The sequence below is a fragment of the Curcuma longa genome, chromosome 12 (assembly GCF_044706935.1).
Source record: "Curcuma longa cultivar G26 ecotype Majalengka, Jawa Barat chromosome 12, ITB_CL_G26_1.1, whole genome shotgun sequence".
In the NCBI taxonomy this organism is placed as follows: domain Eukaryota; kingdom Viridiplantae; phylum Streptophyta; class Magnoliopsida; order Zingiberales; family Zingiberaceae; genus Curcuma; species Curcuma longa.
Window position 1 is genome coordinate 9,432,568 of NC_133872.1, and position 9,163 is coordinate 9,441,730.

The following is a 9,163-nucleotide window of genomic DNA, read 5'->3' on the forward strand; positions in this document are numbered from 1 at the left end:
ATGCATTTTCAGAATGAGGAAGTGGAAAGCCATTCAGTTAATTCACATATTCAATCTACACCTCAATTATTGATAGATGTAAATGTCACTTACGAGGAAATAGATGATGGAGAGATGTCCAGCAGTGAGGAACTAATAGAGTCTAACGATGAAGAATTAGAGACTTTTAATGTTAATGAATCGGATTGTAATGATGATTAAAACTTAGAGCTAAAAACTGATATTTTCATGTATATGCTTATTTTTAATTATATATTGGATTGTGTATGTGTTATAAATGTATTTTGCATTTATAATCATGTCAGACAGTCCACCAGTACACACCGGCCAGACTGTTTTACGTATTATTGGGGGTTGGTATGTATTTTTGTTATCAGTAATTCAAATTCATTTTTTCTTTTATAATGAATAATGAAATATGTTTTTCATACAATTTTGTTCCAAATGGTCATAGTGTCGCAGTGTATATTTCAAAAAAATTAAAAGAACGACAATGCGCTTCTGGTCATACATGGAGGCATGTAGACCCAGAAATGAAAGAATTTTATTATCATGAATTTTTGGTAAGTAATTTGAAAATTATTTTTACTAACCATTATTGCCTGATACTAATATTTTTGTAGAAAAATATATCTGAGAGTCAGGACAGGAAGAAGAATTTAAAAAGATTTAGAATAATTATTGTCAAAAATTATACAAATATCTGATATATAAATGGAGAAAAAATGGAAAAAACCTACATATATGCTAGATGAGGTATGGGATAAATGGCAAAGGGTTTGAGCTACAGAAAAATGGTAGCGAAATTCAGCAAGTGCTTAAAACAATAGAAATCTTGATGCTAGTGGCACGAGCACTGTATCTTCAAAACATACAGCTGGATCACGATCTATTGTAGAGCTTGCAATGGATTTGGTAAGTTTATAATAACATTAAAAAAATTTTATGACATCATAACTTTTAAATTTTAATTATTTTATTTTTTCTGGCAAATACTTTACATAGACCTGGTATTTGCTGGGAGATATTTCGTAGTACCCATAAAAAAAAGGATGACACTTTTGTAGATGTGAGATCGAAGGCCATAGATGTAAGAATATAAATTTTACTACTACTACTACTTTTTAATAATGACTAGGTTTGTTAATTATTTATTTTCTAATACTATTAATTTTTTTTAATAGGATGATATGACTGATCGAGTTGCACAGGCGTCTCAACCTGATGTAGAGAGGGGTGACTTAGGGAGGTTATCAGATGAAGCTATAGATGATATATATTATGATATGGTTGGTGGAAGCAAGAAGAACGCCCTCTACGACCTTGGCTCCTATGTGCAGGTTGCATATGATCATGTTATGGCTCCTAGTTCTAGGGGTCGATCCAGTTCTCAATCTAATGAAGTGCGAGAATTACGATTAGAAAATCAAGCATTGAGAGATCATGTCACGACATTAGAGCAATCAGAGCGGTCGATGGATGAATTGGTCAGGATGGCTGTAGAGCAGTTAGAGCAGTCGATGGATGAGCGAGTCAGGATGGCTATAGAGCAGTAAGAGTGGTCGATGGATGAGCGAGTTAGGATGTCAGGAGATTAGGTCACATGCGAGAATTTTTTGATCGCTTTTCAGTTATTAGTCCTTCTAATTTTCCCACGTCACATCGTTTCGATTTACAAGAGACTGAAGACCCAAATGCTCCTGATAAGTAGATATATTAAGGTATATTTATTTTTATATTTATGGTTCATTAAACATAATAATTGGTACTACCTAAATTAAGCCCACTGTGTAACTTCTAATTGTCGATCGATAAACTTTCATATATATAACGTTTGTTTTGCTAATGAATTTTTTCCATAAACACTAAGGCTTGGTTGTTCGCAGATGGAACTGGAGAACCTTCAACGAGCCTCATGGATTAATAGATATGTTCATATTTTACTTCTTTAGTTTTAAATTGGACAACCTAAGGAACAGATTGAACTTGAGTCTTAGTTTTTGTTTAATCAGATATGTAATGTAGGCATCTATTATGACCCTGTAGATTTACATCACTTTGTTTTTTACTTATGCTATTGTTATGCTTGAGACTGCACACCGTTTGTACGCAATATGAATGCACACAACATTGCCACAATTTTTGCTCCAAACATGTTGATACAGGGATGGGTTTTGAAAGATTGATGTTCCTGTTGAGATATGCTTCTAGGTGATCAACTTCTCCTTCAGCACCTCACTTGAGCTAGCTTGAGTGGAGATGAAGGTGGAAGGCTTCTAGGGCCTGCAAGCACAAGGAGCGTGAGATAGAAGGCCAGGGGTTTGATGGGTAAGTCTTGAAAAACTGTTCCGGTAGATTCTTGCAGAACAAAAATTTTCCCGGAAATGATCTCAAGTTGCCCGATCGTTGGTTTCTTGTGTTTGGTTTACAGGATCCAGGAATAATTTGACTAATTGCGGAAACATTAAATTATACCTTATGAAGCTTGTACCCGAAGATCTCTTGATCTTCTGCTGTATTCCTCTCCTCTTCTCGAACGTTGTGTGGGCAACGATCCTTCGAGAATTTCTCCACCAGAATTCTCCTCTCCGATGGCTTGCTAAGCTTCCTTCCTTCTACGGAAAAGAGAAGAGGCAGAAGGGTTGGCTGCCGAGAGGTACTCGGCTACCAAGAGAAGATTATTGTGTTCGATCAAAAGCCTTTGCCACCCCTTCTTTTATAGCCTAGCCATCCCTTATTTATGGTATAATTTGAGTCATAAACATGGTATGATTGAATCGTAAACATGGTATAATTTAGATCAATCAATTCGGAGATTTTGGCAAGATTTTCAAAGTTTCCAATTCGAACCCGCGAGCTTTAATCGATCAAATAATCGATTAAACATCGTAACTTTTCCTCATTAACACTGATAATCGATCACCCGATCGATTACCAGTCGATTTCCCGCTTGGTAATCGATCCCTTGATCGATTACCACTCGCGGTGAGGAGAAACATGGTAATCGATCAGCTGATCGATTACCAAGGTGTGTAATCGATCAGCTGATCGATTACACCACTTAGCATGGGTTCGAATGCCTGATTTCTTCACGAATTCTTCCAAGGTGGACTTGAGGATTCCCAGAGGCTCGGGGCCGAGGTGTCGGGGTGGCACAATAAGGATGGCGGGCCTTATGTCCGAATGGATGGAGTCGGCTCGGGGCCGAGGTGTCGGGGCGGCACAATAAGGATGGCGGGCCTTATGTCCGAACGGATGGAGTCGGCTCGGGGCCGAGGTGTCGGGGCGGTAGGTTGTTGTTGGACTCGACGAACCGTGACCCGCTCCCTTACGCCCATAACACAGGACTCGACGAACCGTGACCCTCTCCCTTACGCCCATAACACAAGCCTCTCTACTAGTCTAGTCGAAGAAGACATGAGCTTGACTGACTAGACCAGTATGTGTGTGTCAAGCGTGAGTCAAATCGGCATTAGGCTGGTGCCGTGAGCAACTACACGGTGTTCGTTTAGGAGGCGATGAGGTAGTGACCCACGTGACCCCAATGATGATAAGCATGGTTGGCCATGCCGCCCCTGGCGTAATGTGTTGACGATGTGACGACATCGTTCCGAGGCATCATTAAGGAAGGAGGGCTGGCGTGGTGTCCGACAGGACGGGTGGATCGTCATCATGAGGCAGCTAATCCACAAAGATGGGCGAGCTCATCAGACGGTTGCTAGCGGCTCTCGCTCATTCTCCGCCGCCTAATCGGACGGTTCCGATCGATTAGGGCGTGAGTTATATATGGGGAAAGTGACCGTCGCAGGGCGACTGTGCGATCCTTCTTTCGTCGTCTTCCTTCATTCGTTCTTGCCCAACCCTCAGCCTCCAGGTGCTCTCATTGTCTTCGTTTCTTTGGATCAAGTAAGTCCCGGTTCTCCTTCCTCATCATCTTTTCTTATCGCATGTCTTCGGGCGAGGGTGTAAGTCCCTGGTATGAATTGACTGAGTCTATCTTTCTTCAATCATCCATCTCTAGGATGAGATTGGCTTAGGATTAGGGTTCCGGAGCCGGGTCAGTGACCTTATTTGCCACCACCCAATTGCATGGCTTTCTTCAAAGACCAGCTTGAAGGTGGTCTTCGCTTCCAGGTCCCAGAGTTTTTCCGAGCCATCTCGACCTACTTCCATATCCCGCTCAACCAACTTGCTCCTAACTCCTTCCGACTCCTCTACGGCGTTGCCCTCGTTTTTCGCCTGTACGGTGTTCCCCTACACCCTTCCATCTTTCATCTATTCTTTTACCCGAAAAGAAGGAGGATGGCGTCTTCTTTTTCAACGCTAAGCCTGGGGTTAACTTCCTGGGCAAATACCCGACTTCCCACAAGCATTGGAAGGAAAGATTCTTCTTCATCCAATTCCCGAATCCGCTTCCTTCTTCTGTCAAATGGCAGCGCGAGCTCCCGACTCCTCTTGTTCTGAGATTCCGTAGGACCGATTTGGAGGTCACGGTGGTGGCCGAGTCCTTGAAGGGACTAAAGTTTAATGTCAATCGGCTCGTGACCGAGGAGGGATTGCTATACCTCAGAGGCCTGAGCCCGATCACGACAAACCTATCACAGCCATTCGGTAAGAACTAAGAGCGCCGGGTCTTTTGGAGGAACTAATTGATCTCTTCTGGTTTGTGTGCAGCTGACGTCTGGATGGCAGCCTCATTGAACAAGTACTTAAAGTGGGATAAGGCAGTCCTTGGTGCTTTCGCGACTTCGGATGCTCCAGTCGCTACTTCGGGTGCGGGGGCCCGAGGACAGGAAAGGGCCGAGACTGCGGCTTCTGAAACTGCCGCGCCCAAGGTGGCAGCACCCGAGGTGGTGGTGCCCGAACTGTAGCACCGGGTGCTACAGCACTTGAACCCATGGTGTTGTTGGGATGTATACTAGAATCCTAGCTATGTAAATAAATATTCTGAAATGAGAATCACATTTGATCAATATTTGTATTTAGTTTTATGCAAGTGTCTTTTTAATCTATATTGTAGATAAACATGGTGTGCGGAGTCACACACAGAAGACCATATTATCAGTTCCTTATAGATTACAAACAGTGCTCACAACCAAGATGGACTGGACAAACCATTGGAGTGGTTGTAGTGTAATTCAGTCTTAGTCTGTCTTGACTATAGAATTGCACTAATACACTAAGTGTGTATTGAGCTGGACCATCTGAGGATTGTTCGATTTATACTGACTATATAATCGAACTAAACCTCTGTTACTATAGTTGTACATGCTCTTAATCCCGATACAATAACAAACACGTGTGCTTAGTATATACTTCTTTAATTCATCAAAGGGTGAGATTTAGATCAATAGATCAATAGGCCCGATGAGTTGGGAAGTAGTATTATGTACATGGTGTGTTGTTGATTGTAGAAGAAAACTGTGTCCTATAATCTAGGCTGATGATGTCCCCTTGAGGAGCTCATAAAGGATTATCATGTAAACCCTGCAGGTGGACCTTGCCCGCATGATAATAAGGTTGAGTGGTACTACTCTTGGATTAGATGTCGATTAAATTAGAGTTGTCAGTAACTCATTTAATTGACGGACATACTATATCTTAAACACAGGGAGACTAATGTACTTGTAGTAAGAAGGAGCTCATATTATAATATGAGATTGGTGCGGTAGTGCAATAATAACTCTCTAGTGGAATGAGTTATTATTGATAGACTTAAGTTGTATGTTCGGTGAAGAACATGGGAAGCTTAAGCCTATTAGGAGACCAAAACCAATTCCTCCTCTAGGTCCCTACTGTAGCCTCAACTTTTGCTCCTTTACCAACTCGTAAGTTTAAATCTTCTTTGATGAGTTTTCTACATTTCTTTAGTCCCTGTATATTATTATATATATAAGAACCACACCCAGTATCCAATATCCAAGTGTTTGAAGAAATAGTATGACATTCAATTACAAAAATACCTGAAGCGGCTGAGGTATCAGATGTCTTTTTACCCTTCACGGACTCAAGATAAACCTTGCAGTTTCTCTTCCAGTGCCCCATTTTGCCACAATGATGCCATGGTCCTTTTGAAGTAGGTTCAACAACCTTGGCCTTCTTCTTCTTCCTTCTAGCTTGTCGTTTTGCCTTCCTTTTAGAACCTTTCTTTGAAGAATCAACAAGCATCACTTCCTTCTTCTCTTTCTTAGCAGTCAGCTCAATAGATTTGAGCATATTGATCAATTCTAGTATGGTGGATTCAATCTGGTTTATTCGATTGTTCATCACAAAATGTGAATAGCTTTCGGGCAAATTATACAAAATTAAGTCGATACTTAACTCATGATCCATTACAAAATCAAGTGATCCTAGCCTTTCTATGTATCCATACATCTTCAGCACATGCTGTGCCGCAGTTGTACCTTCCTGCATTTGAGCGAGCTTAGAGACCTGAACCTTTCGGATCTCGCCTGCTCATCGAACAATTCACGAAGGTGATATATAATAGTAAAAGCATCCATATGCTCATGTTGTTTCTGTAGGTCGGGTGACATAGAAGCTAGCATGATGCAACTAGCCAGGTCAAAATCGACCAGGTGTTTCTGATAAACCAACCTTTGGTCATTAATTGCATCAGCTGCAAGAGGTTCAGAGGGAAGATCATCGAGGACATAGGCAAGTTTTTCAGCTTTGAGAATAATTCTTAAATTTCTATACCAGTCTAGGAAGTTTGGGCCAGTTAATTTATTGGTATCCAAAATTATACGCAAACTCAAAGAAGTCATCCTTAATTTATTAACCTAGAAAAACAATCGAGAATGTATGAGAGATGAGTTTTATAATGTATCTGTAAACAAATTTACATACATATGTGGGTCTCATTTATTTTGCGAATTCAAGAGCCCTTACTCTAATTCGGGAGATTGTAGGTTTTCTCCAAATGGGTTGATATCCACTATAGATAAGAATAACCTTGGAGTGAGTCTAACAAGCCATTCTTAGCTACGGTGGTAGGTATTTCATACCGATTATGTATCACGTATATATAACTATCACATTATGCTATCAACTATTTGAATATTTGCATAAACATCGGGTTGTTAACACATTAACAGTATACATCATATGCACAACACCCAACTTCACCTCCATCCACATTGACCTTGGAGTGAGTCCAACAAATCAATGCTTCAAGTTAAAGCTAGCCCGTTAATCGTGAGATTATATCTCAATGGTTCGAACATATTTACTTTCAAGCCGGGCTTGGAGTGAGTCCAACAACCCAAACAAGGAAGTAAACTCTAGTTCTAGCCATATTAACAGAAGGTGTTAGCTTTAATAATTTTATAAGGGTTTTTAGGTCTCATCCTCTTTTCATGCAAACAACTAATTTATCTACATGACATGACAATAAATGGCATGACATAATTAATGCAACTAAATATGGCATATGACATGGCATGGTATTAATGCAACTAATTATGACTTATTTTCTGCCATGGTTATCATAAATTTTATTTAATAAAATATGTTGAATTTGATTTCATAAATCAAAATTCTTTAATTAGGTTAGGAAACAATTTCCGCATCTAATTACATATTTTATTCTTAGAAAATAATATCTTTTAATTAGAATCCTAATTTGATTAGGAAACAATTTTCCTAATTTGAAATTCTTAATAAATCAGGAATTTTTCTATAGAAATTTTAAATTAAATTATAAAATTTTCTTAATTAAATTTACAAATAACCAAAATACGTAAAATCATTTTACGCGTATGCCTTGCACAACCAGGCTCTGATACCACTGTTGGGATCGTCCCGGTGCAATGCGCGTGTTTCACATTTCAAAAACGTGCGCAGCGAAAATAAAACAACAATAATTATACAAATTATCACAACACACGCATGCATAGTTAGGAAACAGTAAGTACAAGACATAGTAGGAATTTAAAATTTTTATAGAATTAATTATTCTACGCGTACCTGGCGTATGACGCTAAGCGGGAAGGGCATCAATCGCACAGTCCTCGTCGGAGTCCCGCCTCTACTGGTGATCCATGCGAAGTGATCTTCAGGACGACTTCCAAAGCCTCAAGTTGCGTCACAGTCTTCGGTACTAGCCGACGAGCAGTAATGGCTGATACGAGAGAAAACCCTAATATTAAAAACACGCAACAACACACGTCACGATCGTTTCTGGGGCTTTCTTTCTATCACCAAGAATCACAATTCTGACAATACAAAACACAAAAAAATCACCGAAATAATTTTTCAAAAAATGGAAACGCTATAGGCACACGGCAAAAATCTCTACAATCTACCACAATCTCGAAAAGTCTGCAACTTCTCCGTCCAACAAAGAATTCCACAAAAGCTTCTCCGATGAACTGTTCGGCGGCAGCAATTAGGGTTTTGGGAACCCTAAAGTGGCAGCACCTTCACCCTTCACTGAAACCCTGGCTGTCGGCGGCAGCGGCAACGGCGGCGACGAGGAAATAGGGCAAATGGCGGTGTCCGAGCTCGGGAGCAAGCAGGAGCAAGGGGAAAGGAATCTAATACATGTTCACTGCTCTCCTCCGGCGATTGACTCCTCCAACGGTTGGTAGACGCGTGAGCTCGGTCAAAATAGGGCGAGAAGTGGCAAACTAGGGTTTTTCCTCTCTTCCGTTCTTCAAGCTCTCGTGCTTGGATCCCTTCACCTCTCCCTCCTCTTATACTCGCTGCCGACGCGAGAAGGCGGCGAAAAAGTCAGGGCAACGGTGGCGACGTCGGCTCCGTTGGACGCGGTTATCGTGCGAAGAAGACGGGCCACGATGTGGCTCAGCGTGGGTCGGGCGTGAGGAAAAAGGAAAAGGCCCGGTTCAGTTGAACCGAGTTCGAGGTCATTAGTATAGCAAACCGATTTTGCATTTGGTTCACTTGGTTCGATGATCAAACGACTCCGATTTGACCCAAATAAGTTTTGTTTGATTCATCTTCTCGAGACAAATCTAGTCATCCCCTTTATTTTGCCAAAATAGTTTCCATTATAAACCAAACCAAGTTAATTTAATTTTGGTTCAATATCAAGTCATTTGGTTCAACAACCAAGCTTCTTCTGATTTAAACCAAACTAATTTTTCTTGTTGTTTGGTCCAACCAAATCAATATTCTCTCGATGTGAGAATCCAATTCTCAA

At 40.7% G+C, this 9,163-nt stretch overlaps 1 pseudogene; it reads left to right on the forward strand.

The window, feature by feature from the left end:
- LOC141842866 (uncharacterized) lies at window positions 1-1,711 on the forward strand (annotated as a pseudogene).
- The last annotated feature ends 7,452 nt before the right edge of the window (window positions 1,712-9,163 follow it).